Raw genomic sequence first — 18,351 nt, 5'->3', positions numbered from 1 at the left:
TTATTTTGGTTCAGTCAAAGCGAGCACATGATTTCCCCCTATACTTCGGTATCTCTTACCCCATGTCCCTGGGAACTGTGGGAAGCCATTCCCATCAAGGGTTATTTGTCATCTAATGCTCTTAAGGAGCCAGCGCCACACAAGGTACCTAAGAAGGGCGGGGTCCTACGGAGAGGCAATAAAGAGAATGTTTTTTCTGGGCTTCCGGACCCAGACAGTGACCCCCCTAAATGGTGAGCCTCTTGAGGTAGACCGCCCAGGACAGGGAGGAGGCCAGCAGAGAGGAACCACGCCCTCCCGGTGAGCTGCCCCGAGCGGTTCAAGATGGAGCCTCTGCTTACTGTTTCCTTCCGGGACCCTCGGGAGAGCAGCCTCTCCAATTCCCTACACCACGCCAAGGAGGAAGTGCGTGGGCAGCCAGAGTGTGGCAGGTGATGTAATTACAGTCCTGGGTGTGCTGATCTAGGAAGTTCGAGCTCTTTTCATCCTACTGACAGCTAGTGATGTGCTAGCTTAAAGGAAAATATCCCGCTGTGACAAATCAGTTTAGAAAGTTCCGCCCTTGGCGGAAACCGCCCTGTACTCCGCTTGTTTTTCTATCTTCCTTTTGTTTTAAGCCGATTCTAGATCTTTTTGAATGGTTTTGTTGTTGGTATAAATTAAAAGCTAGGTGGGCTTGAAGATTATCCTTGCCGGCGCACCCGGCCCCCAGACTGGTATAAATTGAGAAAGTGAAGAAGTAACGTTCAGGCCACAGTCTAGATAACACACATTGTCACACACTGAACAGGAGAGTAAACTGGACAAAGTCTCCGGAAACACACAGCTTGGAAATTGTGTTTTGTTTTTGAGACAAGGTCCTTGGTAGCCCAGGCTGACCTTGAACTCACAGTGTATCTGGAACTTTCAAATCCTCCTGATTTCTCCTCCAGAGTGCTAGAGTTGCAGGAGGGTGAGTCACCACATTCAGCCTAAATGTGAAGGGGAAAAAAAAAATATATATATATATATGATTTATTTTTAATTATGAGCATTGTGTAGTAAGTTTGTGTTTTAGTATACGTGAGAGCAGGTGCCATGGAGGCCAGAGGCCTTGCATCCACTTGGCCCTGGAGTTACAGGCACTTGTGAGCTGCCTGATACCGGTACCCGGAATTAAACGCTGGCCCTCTACAAAAGCAGCCACCTAGACTTCTCCCTAGCCCCTCAGTGTGGACATTGTTTTGCTTTTGTTTGTTTGATACTTGTCATCTCTGCATAGCCCTGGCTGTCCTTGACCTCACAGATCCCCCTGCCTCTGCCTCTGCCTCTCAAGTACTGGCATTAAAAGTAATGTCAACACTTTTGGCAAAGTGCACATGCGTTATTTTTGAATACACAGTTCCACATCTAGGAATTTTTGTTTACAGTACATGCACAAAAATTCTACATGTCAAAAGCACTTACATGTGACATCTGGAGAAATAGCTTCATTGGTAGAGTGTTTACCTAGCCTGCAGGGGGTTTGGGGGTTGGTCCTAGGCACTAAATACACAGTACAGCAGGCGTGGTGGCCCATGTCCAGGTGTGGCGGCGCATGCCTGTAATCCAAGCGTTTATGAGGTCGAAGATGGACAGTGAGATGTAGAAGGTCACCTTTCGCTACACAAGAAATTTGAGGTAAGCCTAGGAGAGAGAGGAAGTGAACACATAATAAATAAATGAAAAAATAACTCTGGTCGCCCAGCATACGCAGATAAAATGGGAAAACCTATTTACTTCCCACTCCCACCCCAAGGCAGAGGCAAGAGATGAAAACTGAGCTGGGCGTGGCAGCACGCACCTTAATCCCAGCACTCTGGAGGCAGAGGCAGGCGGGTTGCTGTGAGTTCGAGGCCAGCCTGGTCTACAAAGAAACTTCCAGGACAAACTAGGCTAACACGGAAAAACCCTGTCTCAAAGGGGGGTGGGGGGGAATGCATGTAGTAATAGTAAGCCTACTATTTCATGGTATTCTTCTTCCCCGGGGCAGTTTTAATTGTAAAGCTGATTTGCACTTGCCTGTGCTGTAGCACACTTGAAGCCTCTCAATGATACTGAATGAGTGAGTGACTGGCCTTCCTGCCAGAGAGGGAGCCCAGCTCCTTGGAGGGGAGATGCTTACATTGTCTTCCATCGCCAAGGAAACAGGCCTAACATATGACGGGCATAGACATCCCAATAATCTATAGGCATTGTGTGTGTGTGTGTAGAAATCAAACTTTACAAATCAGTCCCAAATGTGCTGGGAACAATTTATAAAGTGAAAAACAGCCCTAAGCAAAAAGGGCTAAATCTGGTTATGTGTGCATACTCACATATAAATAATGTAGAACATTGTAGGGATGCCGGGAGATTTGTTACAAGAATGATGTATGGAAAGGACTTAGCCAGGCACCTAGAATAAGAAACATTACGTAATTAGAAATGTTTCCACGCAGACAAAATTTGTGATCTGCCGTGGCTCTCCTCACAGCTCTGCCAGCGTTCGATCACCACGGTGGCGTAGGAATGCTGCGGTCAGTCACGCGGTGTGAGCTGGGCCTCAGCAAATGGTAAAGTTGGTACCGTCTCATCTGAGTCGGCCTGGTGCAGCCCATGCTGGCCTCAGACTTCCTGTGTCGCCAAGGAACTTAATTCTTCTACTTAATTCCTCTCCCGAGCAGACCTCCCCTGTGCTGGGATGGCAGGTGAATATGCCGCCGCTCCTGCCTTTGTTGTCTGTCTGTCCTTCTGTGAGTTAACTCTCTCTTATCTTTCCTGTAAGTGGATTTAAGCCACCTCACTCCTTAGAGTTAAATAAATAAATCCTTAGCCTTGGAAGCAGGAGGCAGATTTTCCTCCTTTCTTTCTTCGCAGCTGAGAAAGTTCCAGTGGTGGAGGAGGCCAGAGTAGCTGTGACAGACTCAGAAAGGAAGTGGACTCCGGTGGACTGTGTTGGGCAACTTCTCATGGCGTGACACGTTGCCAGACTGCTATAGTTAGAAAGAGACTGTTGAAATTGAAACCAGAAGAACCTAGGCACATGCCTTAGCCCAAAAGAATAAAAAGTGGATGGGTGCCCTCTCAAATGCCAGCAGTTGGCAGAGCTCAGCCGGCCTGTCTAGATAGACAGGCAACATCTTAACCGGTAGCCTCAAAGTCAGTATAACACTTCAGTAAATGAAGGGGAAAACAACACACAAGAAAACAGACAGCAATTCAGATACCTGCAAACCTGTACCTGCTCTGTCTTCCTGCCTGCTACTGCCCTGGCTTTAATAAGTAAATAAGTAAAAGTGGTGATGGCAAAACTGTAGTCGTGAGGAAAAAGAAAGAGGAGAGAGGCCACAGTTACCAGTTGAGACCGGATGTGATCTAGGGCAAGAGGGGCTATCAACAAGGACGTGTATACATGATTTACCCATCCGGTTAAGGCATAAACTTGTCTAGCTTGCTCCTTTGCTGTTTCTTTTTTCACGTTTGCACCTAAACACCTCAAGAGGACACTCTGTGCTCACTGCTACCAATTCCTCTCTTGGTTGTTTTTCTAAAACTAGCACAGACTTAAATGACTAGAACCTTCTAGTCGGACCTCACCTTTGGTTTCCCTTTGGAGCCTGTGCCTCGGGGCTTTCTTCACTTTGCCTCACTAAATGGCGAGTCTGCCCTTGGTGTTGCGTGGCCTGGATGCTCTTGGAGCCATTCTCGACTTTTCCACTCCCTGTCTCTATCTAACCAGTCAGGAAATCTGTTCGTTCTTGTCATGGCTTGAAAATGAAACGTTCCACACAGGCTTGTGTCCCGAAAGGCCTGGTCTGCAGCCGGTGGTGGCATTCTTCCTGGGAAGCTTGTGGAAACTTTTTAACAGATGGGACATTGTTGGAAGAAGTAGGTCACTGGGGGACACGCGCTTGTGGAAATAGCTTGGCTTCCTTTCTGTCCCTCTGTCCTCCTCCCAGCACCCAGGAGGGAAGCAGCTAGGTTCTACTAGCCCCGCTATCCCATGATGCTCTGCTTCATCACAGCCCACAGCAGTGGACCCACATGACCATGGCATGCATGTCTCTAGCCCTGAGCTAAAGCGAATGTCTCCTCTCCCCCCCCACCCCCCACCCCCGCAAACAACTGTGCATGTGCATACACACACACACACTTCGACCTTCTAAATACAGCCTTATACTGTAGAAATAACAGGATGCCCACAACAAAACAAAAATTAGACTTTATCACCTGTGGGCATTTCAGTTTGGGCAAACATCACCTGTACAATGACACAGTTGACAAAGCATTTCTCAGAATGTTTGTCCTACTCTCAAGCGGGGCCCTCCCTCAGACACCATGTTGACCTCGCGCACCATCCTCTTGTTGAGCAGCAGTTTCCTCCTAGCTGGAAATACTCCATCCTGCTGGGAAGCCCCTTTTAAGCCAGAAGGCAGACACTCAAGATGGCTTCAGGAAGTCCCTGTGACCTCCGAGGCCAGTTTGAGGTCCAGGACAGTCAGGGCTGTTACACAGAGAAACCCTGTCTCAAAAAAGAAAAAAGGAAAAAAAAAAAAAAGCAAGCATTCTCCGGCAAGCCAAGCTGGAAAGACGACTCTGAAAGCCGACTCTGAAAGCCGACCAGCTGCTAGGAAGAAGCTTAACCCAACTGTGTTGCAGGGAAAGGCCACTCGCCCACCTGTTGAGCCTCCTGCAGGCTGTACAGTGTGCCCCGTACCCATAGCTTTTGCGATCTGTTGCCTATGCTGGCGTGGGCTGTGGTGAGCCATCTGTCTGTGGTGAGCCATTTCTGCTCCTGTACATAACCCCTCATATTTCTGTAAGGAGCGCCTCAATAAAACTCACTGTTCGCCAATGGATTTTTCTGGTGTCCTTACAGTGGTCTGTTGTCAGCCCCCCCCCCCATCTGGGTGAGTGGAATTTGCTTATGTCTCCCCAAGGGACAGCGTCACACAACCCCTGGCTCTCAGATCTTCGGGCTCACTAACTACCTTACGGATCCGCTGGTTCTGCTCCGGCTTGCAGAAGGTAGAACTTGGGGGCATTTCTGCCTCTGTAACAACATCAGGCAATTCCCTTAGTAAGGCTTCTCATGTTCATGTCCACGCACTTACATTATATATATATATTTGCCATCTATTATCTATCATCACCTAATCTATCCATCTTATCTGTAGCCTATTGTGTCTAACTCTCTAGAAGACCCTCATATAGGGGGGTAAGGACATGAGTCTAAACCACTCGTGCCTGAGAAAGGGCCAGCTAAGTCCCTCTTCCGGAGTCCCTAATAAATAACCACCTGTGGGATAGTATGAAACTAGTATTCCAGCTTTGGCCTTGTGTCCTGTTGTTATATAGCCCCTGAAACGATTGGAAGCTTGAAAGTCGTGTGTTGTTGCTATCGCAACCCCTTCTGTGCTGAGGTGTCGGCCAGTGACTGGCAGTTTTTAAGTAGTTTTCCAGACAGGGACTGGTCTCTTGGAAGACCAGCTTACCGTATTTTTCAGGCCAAAAGACTCACTTTTCAGCCAGGTGTGGTGGCGTACGCCTTTAATCCCAGCACTCGGGAGGCAGAGGCAGGTGGATCTCTGTGAGTTCGAGGCCAGCCTGGTCTACAAAGTGAGTCCAGGACACACAAGGCTACACAGAGAAACCCTGTCTTGAAAAACAAAACAAAAAATAAACAAACAAAAAAGACTCACTTCCCCCCTCCTAAAAGTGGAGGGAAATTAGGGTGCACTTTATGGTCCGATTGCTGTTTTTACTGTTTTTCTTGTTTTACTACTGTAAATACTGGGTGCGTCTTATGGTCCGAAAAATACGGTAGAATTAGCGGGTTGGAACTCTGACCTTCATCTCCCCTGCCCTCTGTGGGGTGAGGCCAAAGGTGAATCATCCACTAATGATCAATGACTCGTGAAGTCTCAAACCACCCCTCAAAGAAACATTCAGCTCGCAGATCAAGATGGCATGCCTAGAGTGGTCCAGAAGCTCTGGTCCTGGACTGCCCTCCTGCAACCCATGACTACCTCAGAACATTCTCCTGAGATCCATGGTCACAGCCTGAGAGTTGCTACTGGCATCCAAAGTTACAAGGGGCAGCCTTGGCCTCCGAGCTGTGGGATCCGATGCTACTTCTGGCAGATACTGTTAGGGGTTAGCCGTGGGACCAGCTCCAGACTTAATGGCTTGTCTGCATCTGAGGAGAGATCCTCACACCTGGGAGGCCACAGGACTCTCATGTTGATTGTGACTGAGTGAGGGCACAGGGAAACAGAGTCTGAGCTCAGGGCTCCCCTGCCAACTCCTGAAAGTTGAGTGGCAGCACACTGGTTTTAGCTCCCCTTTTACTCCTCCCCACCCCCACCCCTGAGACAGGAATTTACAGAGCTCTGGTTGGCCTCAGATTCCCCACATGTCATTCTGGTCTTTTCAGCCTCTGCCTCCTAAGTGCTGGGATTACGGGTGCACATCACCACATATGGTTCACGCCGTTCGGGGCCTCAAACCCAGACCTTAGTGTTCACCAGGCAAGTGCTCTAGCCACTGAGCTACACCACCAGCCCCAGGTGTTTTTGTTTTTTGTTTCAACTGTTTAATCAACCATCAAAAGCCTAAACACAATTTACTTATTTATTTGCTTTTTTTTTTTTTTTATGAGCACTAGACGTGAGCGAGAGCTCAGGAGAAAAATTGCTCTCCTGATCCCTTCTACTCCTTAGTTCTTAGTGAGAACTAAGAACTTAGTATACAAGGATTTTGAGGACAAAACCTACCGGGCCAGCTGCATTTTCTCCAGCCAGCCACAGTTCCCGGAGGATGGGCCATCTGTTCAAGCTTTCCCTCTGATGAGATTACACACACACACACACACACACACACACACACACACTCCTTCCCCAGCCCTCACACACACCAAAAGCAGATGCATACCATCTGAATATCACCACTGGAGTCAGTCACCTCGGGCCACCACATGAAGGTGTGTCGCAGCTCCAGTTAAGGGCCGGAAGAACAGGATGCCCTGAAGGCAAGAGTGGCCAGAGGACTTTGGAATGCTCGGCAGGTTGAGCATGAACAGCAACTGGGCTTTAGGGACCTGCCCAGCAGGATCTGGATGAGACTTCAGCTGAAGTCCAGAGAGCAAGGGCTTCCGGCCCAACTGCTGTGCAGCTCCTGGGGGCAGCAGTGCAGCTCCTGACCTCAGGTCGGTCAGCTTTGGCAGCGGGGATTGCTGAGTGCGGTGGGCGGGGCTTTGACAGGGTGGATTGCTGAGTCTGGTGGGCGCGGCTCTGACGTGTTTATTGCCACAAAGTCTTATCCCCTTGTAAGACACTCTTTTTCTTATTTGTTTTGTCGGTGAAGTCGGGTGGCTTAGGTATGTGGGTCTGACATGATACATGAACAAAAATCTGAAACGTCACTTGCCTCTTCCACTGGCTTCCTGTCATTTCCGCTGCTGGCCAATCAGATGCCAAGGAGAAGACAGGAGACTGTGCAGGTGTGAGGTCGCTGAAGCCGCCAAGGGCAGGCAGGAGTTCCCAGCGCCAGGCTCTTCCACCCGCCCTCCGTTCCCTGCCATCTGAAGCTGGGGCTGACTTCCCTAACTCCCTCACCTACATCTCCAGTTCCTTTTAGATTCACAATGAACCCCTGTGTGTCGTGAGTGTGATGTGTGGAGGCCGCCATCCAAAAATAAACTATTCCGCTGAAGAGGAAAAAGGCTGGTTGAAGAGGCGTGCCAGCCAGCCACGGTGTTCTGTAGCAGTTATTGGGTAATGTCTGCGAATTTTCTTTCTCTACACAAAGCCAAATGGGGTTGATTAAGCTCCTCTGGTGTAATTTTTAAAAAGAAAGGACAAGTTAAAAATAGTCTAAAAACAAGTCCTAGAAGCTTAGAGTGTTGGGAAGAACTGAGGGGAAGGTCTGTAGGCAGCTTCATAGTTGCCATTCACGGGCCTGCTGGGGCAGGACAAAGAGCCCTCAAAGGGCAGAACGCTGGTTCCAGGTCACACTGAGAAGCCATTTTTCCTTCTCTTTCTTCCCTCCTCTCCCTCCCCGCCCCCATCTCCCAACCCTCCCTCTGTCCCTCCCGAGTGCTGAGGTCCCAGGTGTGAACCCTCATGTTTTGTTCAAACTTGTGCATGTCCAGTCTTTATTTGTTTCTTTGGTTTGTTTTGTTTCAAGACAGGGTTTCTCTGCGTACCCTTGGCTGTCCTGGACTCACTTTGTAGACCAGGCTGGCCTCGAACTCACAGAGATCCGCCTGCCTCTGCCTCCCAAGTGCTGGGATTAAAGGCGTGCGCCACCACGCCCGGCTTGCATGTCCAGTCTTATGAGCCAGCTCATCTCTGACAACTGTCCCCCAGGTCTCAGCAGTGATACCAACCACACCAGTCCCCTAGAGAGCAAGCAATGTTATCCCAGCAGGTCACCGGCAAGGCAGAATCAGATTTAACAGGGGACAGTCACTTGACAGACGTGATGGGGGGTACACGTGCCGGTCTGAGAAACCACTGGAAGCCTCAGGAAACTCTCCTTGCACAAAGAAGGCCTCAGAGTCAGGGCAGCTGGTTCCCGAGCCTCAGGAAGCAAAGGCAGGAGCTGCAGCCACTTTGGGCCTGGGGTCAAGTGTGCTTCCTTTTGCTTCCGGACTGTGACATGAGCCCAGGACTTGGCTTCCTTGATGGCCTGCAGACGAACTCACTCTGGAAGTTATAATCTTGTGGCTTCAACTTCCAGACTTGAGTAGGAATATTAGAAACCGTTTTTGAGGGGTTTTTGTTTGGTTAGTTGATTTTGGGTTTTGTTGTTGTTGTTGTTGTTGTTGTTTTGTTTTGTTTTTTGAGACAGTGTTTCTCTGTGTCACTGTGGCTGTTGTAGACCAGGCTGGCCTCAAACTCATCGAGATCTGCCTGCCTCTCCCTCCCGAGTGCTGGGATTAAAGATGTGCACCACCATGTCCAGCTAGAAACCATTTTTAAGGGCTTATAATTTATCACACCTTGCCAAGATTCTAACCATACTGTATATATATTTGGGGTACTTTTTAAAATTAAATTAATTTTAACGTATTCATCCAAGTGTTTACTGTACGTGGGACATATTCTCACCCATATCTTGTTGCCCTGCTGTTTCTCTCCAGGCCCCTTCCATTTGCTCCCTTTGTTCCTTTAGACAGTTGTAACTTCCCAGATTTTTTTAAAAAAAGATTTAAAAAAAAAAATGTGAGCCAGGGTGGTTTAATCCCAGCACTTGGCAGACAGAGGCAGGCAGATCTCTGTGGGTTTGAGAATAGTCTGGTCCACACAGGGAGTTCTAGGACAACTAGGGCTACACAGAGAGACAGTGTTCAAAAATAAATAAATAAATAAATAAAAGAGCAAACAAAAACAAAATAACCAACCAAAAGTTCTGTATGTGAGCAAGCATATGCATGCATGTATGCGTGTGTGTGTGTGTGTGTGTGTGTGTGTGTGTGTGCATGTGCTTATGTGCATGTGAGTTCAGTGCCCGTGGAGACCAGAAGAAGGCGTTGGAGTTGCAGAGTTGTGAGCTGCCTGCTGTGGGTGCTGGGAGGCAAGCCCAGTCCTCTGGAAGCACAGCACGCACCCTTTACTGCTGAGCCATCTCTCCATCCCTGACTTCTTTTTTATGGCTTGAAAGACCCTTCCCCTGTGTACAGAGTTCATCTTCTTCATGCATCCCTCTGTTGGGCACCTGTTCCAGAGTTTACAGCGATGAACAGCGCTGCAATATAAATCGGTGTGCTAGTGTGCATTTGCCTGATAGCTTGTGCTTTGATTTTGAGAAAGGATTTTGCTATGTAGCCTCAGGCTGGCTTCCAACTCCAGGCAATCCTCCTGCCTCAGCTTTGAGAGTACAGGGCTTACAGGTATGTACCACCATCCCAACCTATCTGCATTACCTTATTTACTCCCCAGAAGTTCCAAGTGCGCGCCCTGGGTGTTCCGTGTCATTTGTGCCAGGCTAACTACCCTCCCCAAGTTAAACTGTAATTAGCTCCAGCTGCTAGGACAAAATGCCGCAAACAAGGTGGCTCTGACAGCAGACACTGGTTTTCTCGAGGTTTTGGAGGCAAAGTCTAAGATCAAAGTGCTAGAGGGCTTGGTGTCTTGTGACACCTTTACCCTCAGGTCGCTGTTTGCTTTTCTCGTCCCCACATGGCCTCTGGGCATGAGGAGCTCTCTGGTGCTTCATCCGTCTTAGGACATTAGTCCAAATGAATAGGGACCTCACCATTGTGGCCTCAGTGAACCTCAATTATTTACTTCGAGACTCCTTCTCCAAACACTGTCATGCTGGGGACCAGGGCTTCCGCCTCTGACCTGAGGACGCGGCACAAGCATTTAGTCCATAACTGGCGGCTTCTTCAGCAGTAAAATCTGAATGACTCCGGTCTTTGTATTAGGTAGTAGTGAGAACCGAACACAATAATGTATGGAAAGTGTTCTGCAGAGGCCCCCCAGTCGGTTGCCTATGCCAGGGCAGCATTGTTGCTATTAGCATACCTTGAAACACGCAGTGCAGACTGTCAGGAGCATCATTAGCAAGAGGCTTTCTTTGTATCCCAGCATTCTGGTTTTGAAATCAAAAGCCTGCCTTTGTCCCGTTTATATTTCATGGCTTCTCATAATGCGGAGACCAAACTCAGGCTTCCTGCATGCTGAGCAAGCACTCTACTGACCAAGCTGCATCCTTACACAAAGAACCGTTTATAAGATCCAGAGTCATTTGAACTCTCTCTCTCTCTCTCCCTCTCTCCCTCTCTCTCTCTTTGGTTCCCCTCCTCCCCTGCCCCCAGACCGGGTCTCTGTATTAGCCTTGGCTACCCTAGACTCGCTTTGTAGATGAGGCTAGCCTGGAATTCACAGCAATCCACCTGCCTCTGCCTCCCAAGTGCTGGGATTAAAGGCATGTGCCACCATGCCTGGCTCATTTGAATTCTCCTAAGAGTGGAACAGTGTCCTTTCTTGTTTCCTACTAATACTTAAACACACTGGCATGTAGGTCTCAAGATGGTTTCACATTTCAATGATTACACATTCAGTTTCAGGAACTGTAACTTACTTCTGATTCTTCCTTAATGCTAGGGACCCAACTCAGGACACACACCAGGCAGCTGCCCTGTCTGTGAACCGTGCACTCACTCCCACACACGTTCTGATTCTCCCGTGTCCAGCATGACAGCTATCACATCAAAGACAACCAGAAACGAGTATTTGGTTCAACAATCCTAGATTGACAGAGAAAACGAAGCTGGTAAAATAGCTGTGATGTCACAGTTCCTTTGGGTGCCCCATCCTAACCACAAAGGCCAGGCCACAAAAATGGCACTCTTTCTATGCTTTTGTGAATCAAGGTTGTTTGTTTTTTGTTTTTGTTTTTGTTTTTTTTTTAAACAGGGTCTTTATCCTGGACTGGCCCCAAACTCACTCCATGGCCAGAAATGGCTTTGCTTTTCTGAGTCTTCTGTTTCTGCCTCCCAAGTGCTAGGATTTTAGGTATACACCACACCACTTAATTTTTCAGCATTTACTGCTGTTTTTCCATGTGTATGAGAGGCAGCATGCATGTGGGGCAAAGAGGACAACTTGTAGGGGTTGGGTCTTTCCTTCTACCATGTGGGCTTGGGGCTTGAACCGGGATTGTCAGGCTTGGCAGCAAACTCCTTTCACCACTTAGCTGTCTCTCCAGCACCACACCTGGTTGTATGTGTTACTGGATCAGGGCCTTCTGGACGCTAGGCAAACCACATTTAAACCTGCACTCCCAGCCCTAGAGTTCCCACGCTTGAGAAACAAATGTGTCGAAACTGAAGCATTCTGAGAAAATGTTTGAAGTAACAGTAACAAATATAAATCAGGTTGGATGCTGCAGTGCAGCAGACGTGGGACCATTCCCGTGAATGCAATCAGAGGTGCCTGCCCACTCGGAGCTGCCCAGCTCGCCACGTCATCGTCGTCATGATCATCATAATTCCCACGTACCCACTCAGGATGCTCAATACACACGGCAGGATTTTCTCACAGCCTTGGGGATCACACTGTGTGTAGGGGCAGGTACCCACAAACAATACTTTGGGTGATTCTGACCCCTATGAGGAGTCGGGAGCCATCGTGAGGCAGTACTTAGGAGCCCCCTTGCAGCCAGGGAAGCCCCCAGGGGCCGAGATGAACACAGAGTAGTCTGAAGACACACAGAGAGGCCAATGGAGACCTTAGCTGTGGAAGCCCACTGGCTTCAGAGGCTGGCGAGCAGAGGAAGACACTTCCAGTAAGCAAGTGCGGAATGGAGAAAGCAAGGGCGGAATGGAGTAAGCAAGAGAAAGGTATGTTCTGATTGCCGCGATACTGGTCAGCCTGGAATGAGGCCAAGAGTGTGGAACAGGGCAACAGTCTCCACACAGGAATCCTTAGCAGTCCTGCACATGAAGGCGCTGAATGAAAGAGCAACTGCCCTGTGCTTTCAACATGCCATTTGAAGGAGGCTAAGAGCAAAATGTTCTTTTGCTTACGGCTTTGGGAACCTCATTTGCTTTTATTAAACTTTAGTTTCTTTCTTTATCTATTTACTTATCTGTCTGTCTATTTATTTATTTATTTATTTATTTTTATTTTTTGGTTTTTCGAGACAGGGTTTCTCTGTGTAGCCTTGGCTGTCCTGTACTCGCTTTGTATACCAGGCTGGCCTTGAACTCACAGCGATCTGCTTGCCTCTGTCTCCAAGTGTGCTGAGATTAAAGGCATGCGCCGCCTCGCCCAGCTAAACTTTAGTTTCTTAAACTGTAAGGTGGAGAGAATTTTACCCACTCCTATTTCACAGAGATGCAAGGCTAAACGGTTGAATGGCATGTGTTTGAAAGGTCAGCCCCATTACCGGGGCTCGGGATGGGAATAAGTAGGAGTGGGGCCAGTGGACAGCACTCTTTTCATAGCCCACCAAGCGGCTTGTGACATCTGGCCTGCTGATATTATCTGTAGAGTTTTATTGCTTATTTCCTGTTCCATCTTCCTGTTGTCGGCTTTCTAACCGGGAGGCTGGGTAGCCAGCCTTCTCGTGGAGCGCCCTCTAGTGTCAAATGCTTCAATGACTTAATCTAGGATTCTGATTTACAGACTGTCCTTGGGGGTGCTGTTTAAAAACTTATTTATGTCGGGAGGCAGAGGCAGGCACATTGCTGTGAGTTCGAGGCCAGCCTGGTCTACAAAGTGAGTCCAGGACAGCCAGGGATATACAGAGAAACCCTGTCTCGAAAAACAGAACAACAACAACAACAAAAACCCAAAAACATATTTATATAAGCAACGTACAATAAAAATACAAAACAACATTTTGAGACATGGTATCATGTAATCCAAACCATTAACTTCCAATCCTCCTGTCTCTACCTCCCAAGTGTTGGGAAGACAGGCTTACGCCATGTCTGCTTTTTGGGATGCTGGGAACGGAACCCAGGGCTTCATGAATGCTAGGCAAGTACTCTGCCAACTGAGATACACCCCTCGCCCCTCAAATTAACGTCTTTTTAAAAATTATGTGCATTTATTTGTGTCAGGGTCTCACGTAGCAGATGCTGGCCTTGAACTTCCAATCCTCCAGCCTCTACCTCCCAAGTGCTGGGGTTACAGCCGTGTGCTAACAAGAGCTGGGGTTATAGCCGTGTGCTAACAAGAGCTGGGGTTACAGCCGTGTGCTAACAAGAGCTGGGGTTATAGCCGTGTGCTAACAAGAGCTGGGGTTATAGCCGTGTGCTAACAAGTGCTGGGGTTATAGCCGTGTGCTAACAAGAGCTGGGGTTATAGCCGTGTGCTAACAAGAGCTGGGGTTATAGCCGTGTGCTAACAAGAGCTGGGGTTATAGCCGTGTGCTAACAAGAGCTGGGGTTATAGCCGTGTGCTAACAAGAGCTGGGGTTATAGCCGTGTGCTAACAAGAGCTGGAGTTATAGCCGTGTGCTAACAAGAGCTGGGGTTACAGCCGTGTGCTAACAAGAGCTGGGGTTATAGCCGTGTGCTAACAAGTGCTGGGGTTACAGCCGTGTGCTAACAAGTGCTGGGGTTACAGCCGTGTGCTAACAAGTGCTGCAGGTTGAACTCCAGGCTTCATGCATGCCAGGCAAGCATCTTATGAACTGAGCTACATCATCTGCTCCCCAAAACAATTTCTTTGTTGCTGTTGCTTATTTGGCTTTGGTTTTATTGTTTGCAGACCAGACCTCAGTGCTGGTGTGTAAGGCATTATGTACACCAGGCTGGCGATCTGCCTGCCTCTGCCTCTCAAGTGCTAGGATTAAAGATATTGGCCAGCACACCTAGTTCTTGCTGTTTTGTTTGTTTGTTTGAAACAGGGTCTCACAGTTTAGCTCTAGCAGGTCTGGAACTCACAGCGACTCTCCTGGCTCTGTTTCTTAGGTGCTAGGATTAAAGGCATGTGCTACCACTCCCAGGAAGAGCTGCACACTTACTGCTCATGTGCTTATCAGTGCTGGAATCTCTGTAACATATTTAACCTGTTAGACCTCTGTTTGCTCATCTAAATGATGAGGGAAGCCCCCTGGGTCACAGTTACTGCTTGTCTTCAAGGTCAGCTTGACTGGGCTTTGGATCACCATGGAAATGGATCTCTGGATGCAGCTGGCTGGTCTCCAGGGAGGCTTGAGTGAGGAGGAAGACCCTTCCGGATCTTGGGAAGATCTCAGGAATCTTAGGATTCCAGGAAAAAGGAACCGAGGATGTGAGAGGAGCACCAGCCTTCCTCTGACGCCGCTTCCTGACTCTGGACAGCACGTGGCCAGCTGCTTCTGCTTTCATCCTCCCGGACTGGACAGACTGTCCTATCCACCATAGCCAGAAGAAACACTTTCTTCCTTAACTTAGTTTCATCAGGTATTTTGCAAGAGCAATGAAAAAAAAAAGTAGCTACTACATTAGGAGAGAGAGAGGGAAAAAAAAAAGAACCAAAACAAAAAACAGTCTGTTCAGATAGTCTCAAAAGCTGCAAGATGCTCCAGAGATACAAGGTTCTAAAATAGACTCTCTTCTAGTCTAATTTTCTGAATAATGTGTAAAAAAAAAAAGGGGGGGCCTTTATTAGGCATATGACCCCAGCCATAAAATCAAGTTTTGTTGCTACTTCATAACTAATTTTGCTACTGCTGTGAATCCTAGTGTAAACATCTGTGTTTCCTGATGCTCTTAGGGGACTCCAAAGGAGTCGTGACCCGCAGGTTGAGAACCCCTGATATAGACCAGAAATTGCTCAGTGGGTACAGGTGCGTGCTGTGCAAGCATGACTTCAGTTCAAATCCCCAGCACCCAAGAGAAAGTGGAGTGCGCTGGCACATGCGCCTGTAATCCAACCTGTCAAGGGCACACAGGAGGATTGTGGGCTTGAAAGCTGCTAGTTTAGCGTAGGTCCAGGGAGGGATGAGGCCTGGAGGAAGTAGGGGGACAGCAATGCTCCTGAGACATAGGAATGCACACTTGCACACACACACACACATGCATATACATATCACACACGTGTGCATGTACCATATTACACACACACATGTGCATGTACCATATCGCTCTCTCACACATACACACACACACACACACACACACGTGCATGTACCACATTACATACGCATATGTGCATATATCACATTCACACACACACACACACACTACTCCTCAGACATAAGAATATATATTTGTACACACACATGTACATATACCACCTCTCTCTCTCTCTCTCTCTCTCTCTCACATACACACACACACATACACACTACTCCTCAAGCATGGGAATTCACACTTGCACATACACAAGAGTGTGCATATACCACATCTCACACACACACACACACCCTAAAAACAAATTCTAACTTGAACACTAGTGAAACAGTCAAAGCCGGAAAGCTGTTGGTGATTTAAATAGGCTTGTTCAATTTGGCTGCCCAGCTGTGTCTTCGGTCTCTGGTAAAGGTTTGCATAAACAGCGGAGAAAAAGGTCTCATGGGAGCCACCCCTCAAGTCCAAGACATTTACAGGTCAGACAGGAGAGGAGCCTGCTGCGTCTCTGCGGAACCTCATGGTCGTGTGAGAACCCAGTCTCCACTCTGCGATGACTGAAGGGCTCGGGTTTCTGAACAACGCGATCAGCGTCTCTGGATGCCCCCGCCCCTCCCTTATTTCCAGCCCTGTCTCCTCAGATGCCACCACCTGTTCTCCCAAGCCTTGTCTCTCTGGCTCCTGTGAGAAAACAGGTGCAGTGTCTGGAGTGATGAGACAAGCCAGCTCACTCCTCCCACACTTCTCTTGTTTTAAAACTTAAGATTCCTGGCAGCAATATATTTTAGCATGATATGCCCTCATGCATCTTAGCGACCAGACAGCGGCATCTGATGACTGCACAGCAGTAAAGCTCATGGAGACGTGGAAGCAGAAAAGTGATCTAGCTTTGCTTAGGCTTCTCACGGCATCTTTCCATCTTGTCCCAAAGATGTCCCTTGGGACAGGCTGTTCTCGGTGACATTTGTCACTCTATCATCAATAGCCCCAAAGTAGTCATATTCCTGTATAAGTTATGAGGAATCCTCAGGGGTTGTTGCTTTTGTTTCTTTTTGAGACAGGGTACCACATATCCCAAGCTGCCCTGAGCCTGTTGCGGAGTGGACGGCAGTGTGCACATGGTACTCGGGACTAAACCCCCAAGGCTCTGCGCATGCTGGGCAGGCCATCCAGCACTGAAGGAACATCCCGGCCCATCAGCTGCTGTCACTAGAACAAGTATAATCTATCTTTTCACAGTTGAGGCATATGCTTACTGAGTTAGGATCTCATTTGGACACTTGCTGGCTCCACGTCTGTGATTGTCACCCTCCTCCCCAAGTGCTAGGATGAAAGCCAGGTGCCACCATGACCAGCCCTCCTAGAGCACTATTTTTTTTTTTCTCTTGAGACAGTTCGTAGCCTGGGTTGGCCGTGAATTCCAGGTCTTCCTGCTTCTGCTTCTTGAGTGCTGGGTTGTATATGTGCATTCCACACTCACTGTGTGAGCTTCTGAGGACAGGACTCCAGATCGTATGCACACCAGCAAGGACTCTACTAAATGACATATATCTTCAGCCCCATGAGCTACCGTTGGCTCCAGGTCACACTCAGTAAATAGCTGTGGCTCTGGCTACAGGAATGATCTGTGCAATATGCCTCTCGTCCAGTAAGCAAAGTCAGAGGGGAGGAATTTGGGCTTTCTTTTCAAACTCCAGGAGACAAATATGACAGCCCCTTGTGGGCTCAAAAGAAAAGTGACATTTACATACATGTGCCAACCTCATGGTGTTCCTTCTGGGCCATGAACAGATGACGTTTCCTATTCCAGAACAAAGCTGCCCAACCTTTCACGTGCATAAAGAACTGAAGCCAGAAGCCAGGTGGTGGTGGCGCACGCCTGTAATCCTTGTACTTGGGAGGCAGAGGCAGCCTCTAATGAGTTCCAGGCCAGCCTGGTCTACAAAGCAAGTCCAGAATAGCCAAGGCTACACAAAAGCAAGAGCAAAAAGGCTCCACTGTGCGTGTGTCCTGTTTTCTTTATCCATCCATCTGCAGTTGGGCAGCTAAGTCATCTCCATATCGTGATGTTTGTGGAACAAATGACAAGAAACACAGGAACTGAAGCCAGTAAAAATAAAAACCTTTCTGATGTCTCACCCCATCCCCACCCTCCCGCAACCAGGCTCTATTTCTCAAGGCCCCGCAACCTTCTCAACCAACAGCACCATTGCTGAGACCAAGCCTTAAACACCAAGTCTTGGGGGGGGGGGCTATTAAAGACACAAACCACAGCAGTAATTAATTGTTCCCAGCCCAGAGGAAATAATAGCAACTGTGACTCGCTCACACTTGGCCCACGCTGGTTAGGAAATCCATAGGAAGGAGGGCCGGGTATAGTCTCTGCTCCCATTTCTTCCTTTGGCTGCCAGGGCAACCACCCACCGCTGCTCTAGTTAAGGGGAGAGTGAGCTAAGGGGCTGAAAAGACCCCCAGTACCCAGCATTCCCTGGTCTGGGCATCATCCACTGGGCCTCTGGCGATCTCAGAGATGCTCTGGGGACCCAGCTCTCCTCCTGCAGCTCCCTCACCTGGCTGGTCCCTGGCCACTGGCCCTTGGCTCTCTGTCTGCAGCCTGTCTTTGTTGGAGAACTGCAGAGCAGACCTTGAGGGCAAAACCCCTTTAAGGAGGCTCCAGGTCAAAGCACAACACAGGGTTGCAGCACCCGTGTTCTGTCAGGATACCCATGTCCCTCTGACCTGGAGTAGACTTCCTTCCCCAGCTGTGACCCCAA

The 18,351-nt window shown here is 48.6% G+C and overlaps 1 long non-coding RNA gene across 1 annotated transcript; it reads left to right on the top strand.

Annotated features, from left to right (window-relative positions):
• The first annotated feature begins 342 nt into the window (after positions 1–342).
• LOC311584996 lies at positions 343–4,859 on the top strand. The gene is made up of 2 exons (XR_014775076.1): positions 343–431; positions 2,878–4,859. It is a non-coding gene; the product is annotated as an uncharacterized lncRNA (long non-coding RNA).
• The last annotated feature ends 13,492 nt before the right edge of the window (positions 4,860–18,351 follow it).

This window comes from Acomys minous (assembly GCF_964271855.1).
Source record: "Acomys minous genome assembly, chromosome: 15".
NCBI classification, from domain to species: domain Eukaryota; kingdom Metazoa; phylum Chordata; class Mammalia; order Rodentia; family Muridae; genus Acomys; species Acomys minous.
This window is presented reverse-complemented; position numbering and strand designations above follow the sequence as displayed.